The 12,337-nt window shown below is 44.2% G+C and overlaps 21 non-coding genes across 21 annotated transcripts; 12 read left to right on the plus strand and 9 right to left on the minus strand.

Moving 5' to 3' along the window:
- The first annotated feature begins 43 nt into the window (after positions 1 to 43).
- Positions 44 to 117, plus strand: trnai-aau (transfer RNA isoleucine (anticodon AAU)). The gene has a single exon. It is a non-coding gene; the product is annotated as a tRNA-Ile (tRNA).
- A 289-nt stretch (positions 118 to 406) lies between these two features.
- On the minus strand, positions 407 to 479 carry trnaa-agc (transfer RNA alanine (anticodon AGC)). Its single transcript has one exon. It is a non-coding gene; the product is annotated as a tRNA-Ala (tRNA).
- Positions 480 to 812: 333 nt separating this feature from the next.
- trnai-aau (transfer RNA isoleucine (anticodon AAU)) lies at positions 813 to 886 on the plus strand. The gene has a single exon. It is a non-coding gene; the product is annotated as a tRNA-Ile (tRNA).
- A 289-nt stretch (positions 887 to 1,175) lies between these two features.
- On the minus strand, positions 1,176 to 1,248 carry trnaa-agc (transfer RNA alanine (anticodon AGC)). The gene has a single exon. It is a non-coding gene; the product is annotated as a tRNA-Ala (tRNA).
- A 696-nt stretch (positions 1,249 to 1,944) lies between these two features.
- trnaa-agc (transfer RNA alanine (anticodon AGC)) lies at positions 1,945 to 2,017 on the minus strand. The gene has a single exon. It is a non-coding gene; the product is annotated as a tRNA-Ala (tRNA).
- Positions 2,018 to 2,350: 333 nt separating this feature from the next.
- Positions 2,351 to 2,424, plus strand: trnai-aau (transfer RNA isoleucine (anticodon AAU)). The gene has a single exon. It is a non-coding gene; the product is annotated as a tRNA-Ile (tRNA).
- A 695-nt stretch (positions 2,425 to 3,119) lies between these two features.
- trnai-aau (transfer RNA isoleucine (anticodon AAU)) lies at positions 3,120 to 3,193 on the plus strand. Its single transcript has one exon. It is a non-coding gene; the product is annotated as a tRNA-Ile (tRNA).
- A 289-nt stretch (positions 3,194 to 3,482) lies between these two features.
- Positions 3,483 to 3,555, minus strand: trnaa-agc (transfer RNA alanine (anticodon AGC)). The gene has a single exon. It is a non-coding gene; the product is annotated as a tRNA-Ala (tRNA).
- A 333-nt stretch (positions 3,556 to 3,888) lies between these two features.
- Positions 3,889 to 3,962, plus strand: trnai-aau (transfer RNA isoleucine (anticodon AAU)). The gene has a single exon. It is a non-coding gene; the product is annotated as a tRNA-Ile (tRNA).
- Positions 3,963 to 4,251: 289 nt separating this feature from the next.
- Positions 4,252 to 4,324, minus strand: trnaa-agc (transfer RNA alanine (anticodon AGC)). The gene has a single exon. It is a non-coding gene; the product is annotated as a tRNA-Ala (tRNA).
- Positions 4,325 to 4,657: 333 nt separating this feature from the next.
- Positions 4,658 to 4,731, plus strand: trnai-aau (transfer RNA isoleucine (anticodon AAU)). The gene has a single exon. It is a non-coding gene; the product is annotated as a tRNA-Ile (tRNA).
- Positions 4,732 to 5,020: 289 nt separating this feature from the next.
- Positions 5,021 to 5,093, minus strand: trnaa-agc (transfer RNA alanine (anticodon AGC)). Its single transcript has one exon. It is a non-coding gene; the product is annotated as a tRNA-Ala (tRNA).
- A 333-nt stretch (positions 5,094 to 5,426) lies between these two features.
- Positions 5,427 to 5,500, plus strand: trnai-aau (transfer RNA isoleucine (anticodon AAU)). Its single transcript has one exon. It is a non-coding gene; the product is annotated as a tRNA-Ile (tRNA).
- A 695-nt stretch (positions 5,501 to 6,195) lies between these two features.
- Positions 6,196 to 6,269, plus strand: trnai-aau (transfer RNA isoleucine (anticodon AAU)). Its single transcript has one exon. It is a non-coding gene; the product is annotated as a tRNA-Ile (tRNA).
- Positions 6,270 to 6,558: 289 nt separating this feature from the next.
- Positions 6,559 to 6,631, minus strand: trnaa-agc (transfer RNA alanine (anticodon AGC)). Its single transcript has one exon. It is a non-coding gene; the product is annotated as a tRNA-Ala (tRNA).
- A 333-nt stretch (positions 6,632 to 6,964) lies between these two features.
- Positions 6,965 to 7,038, plus strand: trnai-aau (transfer RNA isoleucine (anticodon AAU)). Its single transcript has one exon. It is a non-coding gene; the product is annotated as a tRNA-Ile (tRNA).
- A 1,464-nt stretch (positions 7,039 to 8,502) lies between these two features.
- Positions 8,503 to 8,576, plus strand: trnai-aau (transfer RNA isoleucine (anticodon AAU)). Its single transcript has one exon. It is a non-coding gene; the product is annotated as a tRNA-Ile (tRNA).
- Positions 8,577 to 9,634: 1,058 nt separating this feature from the next.
- Positions 9,635 to 9,707, minus strand: trnaa-agc (transfer RNA alanine (anticodon AGC)). The gene has a single exon. It is a non-coding gene; the product is annotated as a tRNA-Ala (tRNA).
- A 333-nt stretch (positions 9,708 to 10,040) lies between these two features.
- trnai-aau (transfer RNA isoleucine (anticodon AAU)) lies at positions 10,041 to 10,114 on the plus strand. The gene has a single exon. It is a non-coding gene; the product is annotated as a tRNA-Ile (tRNA).
- Positions 10,115 to 11,578: 1,464 nt separating this feature from the next.
- trnai-aau (transfer RNA isoleucine (anticodon AAU)) lies at positions 11,579 to 11,652 on the plus strand. The gene has a single exon. It is a non-coding gene; the product is annotated as a tRNA-Ile (tRNA).
- Positions 11,653 to 11,941: 289 nt separating this feature from the next.
- Positions 11,942 to 12,014, minus strand: trnaa-agc (transfer RNA alanine (anticodon AGC)). Its single transcript has one exon. It is a non-coding gene; the product is annotated as a tRNA-Ala (tRNA).
- Positions 12,015 to 12,337: the final 323 nt, after the last annotated feature.

Raw genomic sequence — 12,337 nt, forward strand, 5'->3', positions numbered from 1 at the left:
GCCTACCTCAGCCACACAACTTGCAGAAAGCCTCCCTCATGTAGGCCGGTTAGCTCAGCTGGTTAGAGCGTGGTGCTAATAACGCCAAGGTCATGGGTTCGATCCCCATACGGGCCAATGATGATAGTCTTTTGGATCAGATATGAGGCGGATTAGTGTTATTTTGGGTCTCTCAAATTCCAACTTGTATGGTGGAGATCAGAAAGTCTTGTCGGACGGTGTGGACTCTTGACATGTGCGAGCCCTTATTGTTGAGTACTCATATAGTACGAATCACATGTTTAAGGTGACACATTCTAACAGAGATTTGGCATGTAGTGTGTGAAAAGAATTATGGAAGCGTCAGGGTCAAAAAACATGCACCAATTTTCTTTTTCACTATCGAGCATGACTGAAATGCCTATAATGGAGAATGTGGGCATCGATCCCACTACCTCTCGCATGCTAAGCGAGCGCTCTACCACTTGAGCTAATTCCCCTACGAGGCTCAGTGTTCTTGTTGTTCAGATCCTCGACAAAAGCTCAAGTCCAAACTGAGAGTGCAAAGCTCTACAGACACTGCAATTGATGATTTTTACATTTCTTTACTGTGAACAGCTGCATGGACTTGCATTTTAGCAGTGGCTCAAAGGTTGAGTAGATTTAATTTGATCGTTGACCACCAATCAACCAAGAAGAGAAGGGAACTGGAGGTGTCAACTAATGTCTGTGCTTGGTCGATTACCGCAGACATCCCTCCTCATACCATTTGTATACTTTCATGGAACAGGCCTACCTCAGCCACACAACTTGCAGAAAGACTCCATCATGTAGGCCGGTTAGCTCAGCTGGTTAGAGCGTGGTGCTAATAACGCCAAGGTCATGGGTTCGATCCCCATACGGGCCATTGATGATAGTCTTTTGGATCAGATATGAGGCGGATTAGTGTTATTTTGGGTCTCTCAAATTCCAACTTGTATGGTGGAGATCAGAAAGTCTTGTCGGACGGTGTGGACTCTTGACATGTGCAAGCCCTTATTGTTGAGTACTCATATAGTACGAATCACATGTTTAAGTTGACACATTCTAACAGAGATTTGGCATGTAGTGTGTGAAAAGAATTATGGAAGCGTCAGGGTCAAAAAACATGCACCAATTTTCTTTTTCACTATCGAGCATGACTGAAATGCCTATAATGGAGAATGTGGGCATCGATCCCACTACCTCTCGCATGCTAAGCGAGCGCTCTACCACTTGAGCTAATTCCCCTACGAGGCTCAGTGTTCTTGTTGTTCAGATCCTCGACAAAAGCTCAAGTCCAAACTGAGAGTGCAAAGCTCTACAGACACTGCAATTGATGATTTTTACATTTCTTTACTGTGAACAGCTGCATGGACTTGCATTTTAGCAGTGGCTCAAAGGTTGAGTAGATTTAATTTGATCGTTGACCGCCAATCAACCAAGAAGAGAAGGAAACTGGAGGTGTCAACTAATGTCTGTGCTTGGTCGATTACCGCAAACATCCCTCCTCATACCATTTGTATACTTTCATGGAAAAGGCCTACCTCAGCCACACAACTTGCAGAAAGCATCCATCATGTAGGCTGGATAGCTCAGCTGGTTAGAGCGTGGTGCTAATAACGCCAAGGTCATGGGTTCGATCCCCATACGGGCCATTGATGATAGTCTTTTGGATCAGATATGAGGCGGATTAGTGTTATTTTGGGTCTCTCAAATTCCAACTTGTATGGTGGAGATCAGAAAGTCTTGTCGGACGGTGTGGACTCTTGACATGTGCGAGCCCTTATTGTTGAGTACTCATATAGTACGAATCACATGTTTAAGGTGACACATTCTAACAGAGATTTGGCATGTAGTGTGTGAAAAGAATTATGGAAGCGTCAGGGTCAAAAAACATGCACCAATTTTCTTTTTCACTATCGAGCATGACTGAAATGCCTATAATGGAGAATGTGGGCATCGATCCCACTACCTCTCGCATGCTAAGCGAGCGCTCTACCACTTGAGCTAATTCCCCTACTAGGCTCAGTGCTCTTGTTGTTCAGATCCTGGACAAAAGCTCAAGTCCAAACTGAGAGTGCAAAGCTCTACAGACACTGCAATTGATGATTTTTACATTTCTTTACTGTGAACAGCTGCATGGACTTGCATTTTAGCAGTGGCTCAAAGGTTGAGTAGATTTAATTTGATCGTTGACCGCCAATCAACCAAGAAGAGAAGGAAACTGGAGGTGTCAACTAATGTCTGTGCTTGGTCGATTACCGCAGACATCCCTCCTCATACCATTTGTATACTTTCATGGAAAAGGCCTACCTCAGCCACACAACTTGCAGAAAGCGTCCATCATGTAGGCTGGTTAGCTCAGCTGGTTAGAGCGTGGTGCTAATAACGCCAAGGTCATGGGTTCGATCCCCATACGGGCCATTGATGATAGTCTTTTGGATCAGATATGAGGCGGATTAGTGTTATTTTGGGTCTCTCAAATGCCAACTTGTATGGTGGTGATCAGAAAGTCTTGTCGGACGGTGTGGACTCTTGACATGTGCGAGCCCTTATTGTTGAGTACTCATATAGTACGAATCACATGTTTAAGGTGACACATTCTAACAGAGATTTGGCATGTAGTGTGTGAAAAGAATTATGGAAGCGTCAGGGTCAAAAAACATGCACCAATTTTCTTTTTCACTATCGAGCATGACTGAAATGCCTATAATGGAGAATGTGGGCATCGATCCCACTACCTCTCGCATGCTAAGCGAGCGCTCTACCACTTGAGCTAATTACCCTAGTAGGCTCAGTGCTCTTGTTGTTCAGATCCTGGACAAAAGCTCAAGTCCAAACTGAGAGTGCAAAGCTCTACAGACACTGCAATTGATGATTTTTACATTTCTTTACTGTGAACAGCTGCATGGACTTGCATTTTAGCAGTGGCTCAAAGGTTGAGTAGATTTAATTTGATCGTTGACCACCAATCAACCAAGAAGAGAAGGAAACTGGAGGTGTCAACTAATGTCTGTGCTTGGTCGATTACCGCAGACATCCCTCCTCATACCATTTGTATACTTTCATGGAACAGGCCTACCTCAGCCACACAACTTGCAGAAAGCCTCCCTCATGTAGGCCGGTTAGCTCAGCTGGTTAGAGCGTGGTGCTAATAACGCCAAGGTCATGGGTTCGATCCCCATACGGGCCAATGATGATAGTCTTTTGGATCAGATATGAGGCGGATTAGTGTTATTTTGGGTCTCTCAAATTCCAACTTGTATGGTGGAGATCAGAAAGTCTTGTCGGACGGTGTGGACTCTTGACATGTGCGAGCCCTTATTGTTGAGTACTCATATAGTACGAATCACATGTTTAAGGTGACACATTCTAACAGAGATTTGGCATGTAGTGTGTGAAAAGAATTATGGAAGCGTCAGGGTCAAAAAACATGCACCAATTTTCTTTTTCACTATCGAGCATGACTGAAATGCCTATAATGGAGAATGTGGGCATCGATCCCACTACCTCTCGCATGCTAAGCGAGCGCTCTACCACTTGAGCTAATTCCCCTACGAGGCTCAGTGTTCTTGTTGTTCAGATCCTCGACAAAAGCTCAAGTCCAAACTGAGAGTGCAAAGCTCTACAGACACTGCAATTGATGATTTTTACATTTCTTTACTGTGAACAGCTGCATGGACTTGCATTTTAGCAGTGGCTCAAAGGTTGAGTAGATTTAATTTGATCGTTGACCACCAATCAACCAAGAAGAGAAGGGAACTGGAGGTGTCAACTAATGTCTGTGCTTGGTCGATTACCGCAGACATCCCTCCTCATACCATTTGTATACTTTCATGGAACAGGCCTACCTCAGCCACACAACTTGCAGAAAGACTCCATCATGTAGGCCGGTTAGCTCAGCTGGTTAGAGCGTGGTGCTAATAACGCCAAGGTCATGGGTTCGATCCCCATACGGGCCATTGATGATAGTCTTTTGGATCAGATATGAGGCGGATTAGTGTTATTTTGGGTCTCTCAAATTCCAACTTGTATGGTGGAGATCAGAAAGTCTTGTCGGACGGTGTGGACTCTTGACATGTGCAAGCCCTTATTGTTGAGTACTCATATAGTACGAATCACATGTTTAAGTTGACACATTCTAACAGAGATTTGGCATGTAGTGTGTGAAAAGAATTATGGAAGCGTCAGGGTCAAAAAACATGCACCAATTTTCTTTTTCACTATCGAGCATGACTGAAATGCCTATAATGGAGAATGTGGGCATCGATCCCACTACCTCTCGCATGCTAAGCGAGCGCTCTACCACTTGAGCTAATTCCCCTACGAGGCTCAGTGTTCTTGTTGTTCAGATCCTCGACAAAAGCTCAAGTCCAAACTGAGAGTGCAAAGCTCTACAGACACTGCAATTGATGATTTTTACATTTCTTTACTGTGAACAGCTGCATGGACTTGCATTTTAGCAGTGGCTCAAAGGTTGAGTAGATTTAATTTGATCGTTGACCGCCAATCAACCAAGAAGAGAAGGAAACTGGAGGTGTCAACTAATGTCTGTGCTTGGTCGATTACCGCAAACATCCCTCCTCATACCATTTGTATACTTTCATGGAAAAGGCCTACCTCAGCCACACAACTTGCAGAAAGCATCCATCATGTAGGCTGGTTAGCTCAGCTGGTTAGAGCGTGGTGCTAATAACGCCAAGGTCATGGGTTCGATCCCCATACGGGCCATTGATGATAGTCTTTTGGATCAGATATGAGGCGGATTAGTGTTATTTTGGGTCTCTCAAATTCCAACTTGTATGGTGGAGATCAGAAAGTCTTGTCGGACGGTGTGGACTCTTGACATGTGCGAGCCCTTATTGTTGAGTACTCATATAGTACGAATCACATGTTTAAGGTGACACATTCTAACAGAGATTTGGCATGTAGTGTGTGAAAAGAATTATGGAAGCGTCAGGGTCAAAAAACATGCACCAATTTTCTTTTTCACTATCGAGCATGACTGAAATGCCTATAATGGAGAATGTGGGCATCGATCCCACTACCTCTCGCATGCTAAGCGAGCGCTCTACCACTTGAGCTAATTCCCCTACTAGGCTCAGTGCTCTTGTTGTTCAGATCCTGGACAAAAGCTCAAGTCCAAACTGAGAGTGCAAAGCTCTACAGACACTGCAATTGATGATTTTTACATTTCTTTACTGTGAACAGCTGCATGGACTTGCATTTTAGCAGTGGCTCAAAGGTTGAGTAGATTTAATTTGATCGTTGACCGCCAATCAACCAAGAAGAGAAGGAAACTGGAGGTGTCAACTAATGTCTGTGCTTGGTCGATTACCGCAGACATCCCTCCTCATACCATTTGTATACTTTCATGGAAAAGGCCTACCTCAGCCACACAACTTGCAGAAAGCGTCCATCATGTAGGCTGGTTAGCTCAGCTGGTTAGAGCGTGGTGCTAATAATGCCAAGGTCATGGGTTCGATCCCCATACGGGCCATTGATGATAGTCTTTTGGATCAGATATGAGGCGGATTAGTGTTATTTTGGGTCTCTCAAATGCCAACTTGTATGGTGGTGATCAGAAAGTCTTGTCGGACGGTGTGGACTCTTGACATGTGCGAGCCCTTATTGTTGAGTACTCATATAGTACGAATCACATGTTTAAGGTGACACATTCTAACAGAGATTTGGCATGTAGTGTGTGAAAAGAATTATGGAAGCGTCAGGGTCAAAAAACATGCACCAATTTTCTTTTTCACTATCGAGCATGACTGAAATGCCTATAATGGAGAATGTGGGCATCGATCCCACTACCTCTCGCATGCTAAGCGAGCGCTCTACCACTTGAGCTAATTACCCTAGTAGGCTCAGTGCTCTTGTTGTTCAGATCCTCGACAAAAGCTCAAGTCCAAACTGAGAGTGCAAAGCTCTACAGACACTGCAATTGATGATTTTTACATTTCTTTACTGTGAACAGCTGCATGGACTTGCATTTTAGCAGTGGCTCAAAGGTTGAGTAGATTTAATTTGATCGTTGACCGCCAATCAACCAAGAAGAGAAGGAAACTGGAGGTGTCAACTAATGTCTGTGCTTGGTCGATTACCGCAGACATCCCTCCTCATACCATTTGTATACTTTCATGGAACAGGCCTACCTCAGCCACACAACTTGCAGAAAGACTCCATCATGTAGGCCGGTTAGCTCAGCTGGTTAGAGCGTGGTGCTAATAACGCCAAGGTCATGGGTTCGATCCCCATACGGGCCATTGATGATAGTCTTTTGGATCAGATATGAGGCGGATTAGTGTTATTTTGGGTCTCTCAAATGCCAACTTGTATGGTGGAGATCAGAAAGTCTTGTCGGACGGTGTGGACTCTTGACATGTGCAAGCCCTTATTGTTGAGTAATCATATAGTACGAATCACATGTTTAAGTTGACACATTCTAACAGAGATTTGGCATGTAGTGTGTGAAAAGAATTATGGAAGCGTCAGGGTCAAAAAACATGCACCAATTTTCTTTTTCACTATCGAGCATGACTGAAATGCCTATAATGGAGAATGTGGGCATCGATCCCACTACCTCTCGCATGCTAAGCGAGCGCTCTACCACTTGAGCTAATTCCCCTACGAGGCTCAGTGTTCTTGTTGTTCAGATCCTCGACAAAAGCTCAAGTCCAAACTGAGAGTGCAAAGCTCTACAGACACTGCAATTGATGATTTTTACATTTCTTTACTGTGAACAGCTGCATGGACTTGCATTTTAGCAGTGGCTCAAAGGTTGAGTAGATTTAATTTGATCGTTGACCGCCAATCAACCAAGAAGAGAAGGAAACTGGAGGTGTCAACTAATGTCTGTGCTTGGTCGATTACCGCAAACATCCCTCCTCATACCATTTGTATACTTTCATGGAAAAGGCCTACCTCAGCCACACAACTTTCAGAAAGCATCCATCATGTAGGCTGGTTAGCTCAGCTGGTTAGAGCGTGGTGCTAATAACGCCAAGGTCATGGGTTCGATCCCCATACGGGCCACTGATGATAGGCTTTTGGATCAGATATGAGGCGGATTAGTGTTATTTTGGGTCTCTCAAATGCCAACTTGTATGGTGGTGATCAGAAAGTCTTGTCGGACGGTGTGGACTCTTGACATGTGCGAGCCCTTATTGTTGAGTACTCATATAGTACGAATCACATGTTTAAGGTGACGCATTCTAACAGAGATTTGGCATGTAGTGTGTGAAAAGAATTATGGAAGCGTCAGGGTCAAAAAACATGCACCAATTTTCTTTTTCACTATCGAGCATGACTGAAATGCCTATAATGGAGAATGTGGGCATCGATCCCACTACCTCTCGCATGCTAAGCGAGCGCTCTACCACTTGAGCTAATTACCCTAGTAGGCTCAGTGCTCTTGTTGTTCAGATCCTGGACAAAAGCTCAAGTCCAAACTGAGAGTGCAAAGCTCTACAGACACTGCAATTGATGATTTTTACATTTCTTTACTGTGAACAGCTGCATGGACTTGCATTTTAGCAGTGGCTCAAAGGTTGAGTAGATTTAATTTGATCGTTGACCACCAATCAACCAAGAAGAGAAGGAAACTGGAGGTGTCAACTAATGTCTGTGCTTGGTCGATTACCGCAGACATCCCTCCTCATACCATTTGTATACTTTCATGGAACAGGCCTACCTCAGCCACACAACTTGCAGAAAGCCTCCCTCATGTTGGCCGGTTAGCTCAGCTGGTTAGAGCGTGGTTCTAATAACGCCAAGGTCATGGGTTCGATCCCCATACGGGCCATTGATGATAGTCTTTTGGATCAGATATGAGGCGGATTAGTGTTATTTTGGGTCTCTCAAATTCCAACTTGTATGGTGGAGATCAGAAAGTCTTGTCGGACGGTGTGGACTCTTGACATGTGCGAGCCCTTATTGTTGAGTACTCATATAGTACGAATCACATGTTTAAGGTGACACATTCTAACAGAGATTTGGCATGTAGTGTGTGAAAAGAATTATGGAAGCGTCAGGGTCAAAAAACATGCACCAATTTTCTTTTTCACTATCGAGCATGACTGAAATGCCTATAATGGAGAATGTGGGCATCAATCCCACTACCTCTCGCATGCTAAGCGAGCGCTCTACCACTTGAGCTAATTCCCCTACTAGGCTCAGTGCTCTTGTTGTTCAGATCCTGGACAAAAGCTCAAGTCCAAACTGAGAGTGCAAAGCTCTACAGACACTGCAATTGATGATTTTTACATTTCTTTACTGTGAACAGCTGCATGGACTTGCATTTTAGCAGTGGCTCAAAGGTTGAGTAGATTTAATTTGATCGTTGACCGCCAATCAACCAAGAAGAGAAGGGAACTGGAGGTGTCAACCAATGTCTGTGCTTGGTCGATTACCGCAGACATCCCTCCTCATACCATTTGTATATTTTCATGGAAAAGGCCTACCTCAGCCACACAACTTGCAGAAAGCATCCATCATGTAGGCCGGTTAGCTCAGCTGGTTAGAGCGTGGTGCTAATAACGCCAAGGTCATGGGTTCGATCCCCATACGGGCCATTGATGATAGTCTTTTGGATCAGATATGAGGCGGATTAGTGTTATTTTGGGTCTCTCAAATGCCAACTTGTATGGTGGAGATCAGAAAGTCTTGTCGGACGGTGTGGACTCTTGACATGTGCGAGCCCATATTGTTGAGTACTCATATAGTACGAATCACATGTTTAAGGTGACACATTCTAACAGAGATTTGGCATGTAGTGTGTGAAAAGAATTATGGAAGCGTCAGGGTCAAAAAACATGCACCAATTTTCTTTTTCACTATCGAGCATGACTGAAATGCCTATAATGGAGAATGTGGGCATCGATCCCACTACCTCTCGCATGCTAAGCGAGCGCTCTACCACTTGAGCTAATTACCCTAGTTGGCTCAGTGCTCTTGTTGTTCAGATCCTGGACAAAAGCTCAAGTCCAAACTGAGAGTGCAAAGCTCTACAGACACTGCAATTGATGATTTTTACATTTCTTTACTGTGAACAGCTGCATGGACTTGCATTTTAGCAGTGGCTCAAAGGTTGAGTAGATTTAATTTGATCGTTGACCACCAATCAACCAAGAAGAGAAGGAAACTGGAGGTGTCAACTAATGTCTGTGCTTGGTCGATTACCGCAGACATCCCTCCTCATACCATTTGTATACTTTCATGGAACAGGCCTACCTCAGCCACACAACTTGCAGAAAGCCTCCCTCATGTTGGCCGGTTAGCTCAGCTGGTTAGAGCGTGGTTCTAATAACGCCAAGGTCATGGGTTCGATCCCCATACGGGCCATTGATGATAGTCTTTTGGATCAGATATGAGGCGGATTAGTGTTATTTTGGGTCTCTCAAATTCCAACTTGTATGGTGGAGATCAGAAAGTCTTGTCGGACGGTGTGGACTCTTGACATGTGCGAGCCCTTATTGTTGAGTACTCATATAGTACGAATCACATGTTTAAGGTGACACATTCTAACAGAGATTTGGCATGTAGTGTGTGAAAAGAATTATGGAAGCGTCAGGGTCAAAAAACATGCACCAATTTTCTTTTTCACTATCGAGCATGACTGAAATGCCTATAATGGAGAATGTGGGCATCGATCCCACTACCTCTCGCATGCTAAGCGAGCGCTCTACCACTTGAGCTAATTCCCCTACTAGGCTCAGTGCTCTTGTTGTTCAGATCCTGGACAAAAGCTCAAGTCCAAACTGAGAGTGCAAAGCTCTACAGACACTGCAATTGATGATTTTTACATTTCTTTACTGTGAACAGCTGCATGGACTTGCATTTTAGCAGTGGCTCAAAGGTTGAGTAGATTTAATTTGATCGTTGACCGCCAATCAACCAAGAAGAGAAGGGAACTGGAGGTGTCAACCAATGTCTGTGCTTGGTCGATTACCGCAGACATCCCTCCTCATACCATTTGTATATTTTCATGGAAAAGGCCTACCTCAGCCACACAACTTGCAGAAAGCATCCATCATGTAGGCCGGTTAGCTCAGCTGGTTAGAGCGTGGTGCTAATAACGCCAAGGTCATGGGTTCGATCCCCATACGGGCCATTGATGATAGTCTTTTGGATCAGATATGAGGCGGATTAGTGTTATTTTGGGTCTCTCAAATGCCAACTTGTATGGTGGAGATCAGAAAGTCTTGTCGGACGGTGTGGACTCTTGACATGTGCGAGCCCATATTGTTGAGTACTCATATAGTACGAATCACATGTTTAAGGTGACACATTCTAACAGAGATTTGGCATGTAGTGTGTGAAAAGAATTATGGAAGCGTCAGGGTCAAAAAACATGCACCAATTTTCTTTTTCACTATCGAGCATGACTGAAATGCCTATAATGGAGAATGTGGGCATCGATCCCACTACCTCTCGCATGCTAAGCGAGCGCTCTACCACTTGAGCTAATTACCCTAGTAGGCTCAGTGCTCTTGTTGTTCAGATCCTGGACAAAAGCTCAAGTCCAAACTGAGAGTGCAAAGCTCTACAGACACTGCAATTGATGATTTTTACATTTCTTTACTGTGAACAGCTGCATGGACTTGCATTTTAGCAGTGGCTCAAAGGTTGAGTAGATTTAATTTGATCGTTGACCACCAATCAACCAAGAAGAGAAGGAAACTGGAGGTGTCAACTAATGTCTGTGCTTGGTCGATTACCGCAGACATCCCTCCTCATACCATTTGTATACTTTCATGGAACAGGCCTACCTCAGCCACACAACTTGCAGAAAGCCTCCCTCATGTTGGCCGGTTAGCTCAGCTGGTTAGAGCGTGGTTCTAATAACGCCAAGGTCATGGGTTCGATCCCCATACGGGCCATTGATGATAGTCTTTTGGATCAGATATGAGGCGGATTAGTGTTATTTTGGGTCTCTCAAATTCCAACTTGTATGGTGGAGATCAGAAAGTCTTGTCGGACGGTGTGGACTCTTGACATGTGCGAGCCCTTATTGTTGAGTACTCATATAGTACGAATCACATGTTTAAGGTGACACATTCTAACAGAGATTTGGCATGTAGTGTGTGAAAAGAATTATGGAAGCGTCAGGGTCAAAAAACATGCACCAATTTTCTTTTTCACTATCGAGCATGACTGAAATGCCTATAATGGAGAATGTGGGCATCAATCCCACTACCTCTCGCATGCTAAGCGAGCGCTCTACCACTTGAGCTAATTCCCCTACTAGGCTCAGTGCTCTTGTTGTTCAGATCCTGGACAAAAGCTCAAGTCCAAACTGAGAGTGCAAAGCTCTACAGACACTGCAATTGATGATTTTTACATTTCTTTACTGTGAACAGCTGCATGGACTTGCATTTTAGCAGTGGCTCAAAGGTTGAGTAGATTTAATTTGATCGTTGACCGCCAATCAACCAAGAAGAGAAGGGAACTGGAGGTGTCAACCAATGTCTGTGCTTGGTCGATTACCGCAGACATCCCTCCTCATACCATTTGTATATTTTCATGGAAAAGGCCTACCTCAGCCACACAACTTGCAGAAAGCATCCATCATGTAGGCCGGTTAGCTCAGCTGGTTAGAGCGTGGTGCTAATAACGCCAAGGTCATGGGTTCGATCCCCATACGGGCCATTGATGATAGTCTTTTGGATCAGATATGAGGCGGATTAGTGTTATTTTGGGTCTCTCAAATGCCAACTTGTATGGTGGAGATCAGAAAGTCTTGTCGGACGGTGTGGACTCTTGACATGTGCGAGCCCTTATTGTTGAGTACTCATATAGTACGAATCACATGTTTAAGGTGACACATTCTAACAGAGATTTGGCATGTAGTGTGTGAAAAGAATTATGGAAGCGTCAGGGTCAAAAAACATGCACCAATTTTCTATTTCACTATCGAGCATGACTGAAATGCCTATAATGGAGAATGTGGGCATCGATCCCACTACCTCTCGCATGCTAAGCGAGCGCTCTACCACTTGAGCTAATTCCCCTACTAGGCTCAGTGCTCTTGTTGTTCAGATCCTGGACAAAAGCTCAAGTCCAAACTGAGAGTGCAAAGCTCTACAGACACTGCAATTGATGATTTTTACATTTCTTTACTGTGAACAGCTGCATGGACTTGCATTTTAGCAGTGGCTCAAAGGTTGAGTAGATTTAATTTGATCGTTGACCGCCAATCAACCAAGAAGAGAAGGGAACTGGAGGTGTCAACCAATGTCTGTGCTTGGTCGATTACCGCAGACATCCCTCCTCATACCATTTGTATATTTTCATGGAAAAGGCCTACCTCAGCCACACAACTTGCAGAAAGCAT

This window comes from Brachyhypopomus gauderio, unplaced genomic scaffold, assembly GCF_052324685.1.
Source record: "Brachyhypopomus gauderio isolate BG-103 unplaced genomic scaffold, BGAUD_0.2 sc77, whole genome shotgun sequence".
NCBI classification, from domain to species: domain Eukaryota; kingdom Metazoa; phylum Chordata; class Actinopteri; order Gymnotiformes; family Hypopomidae; genus Brachyhypopomus; species Brachyhypopomus gauderio.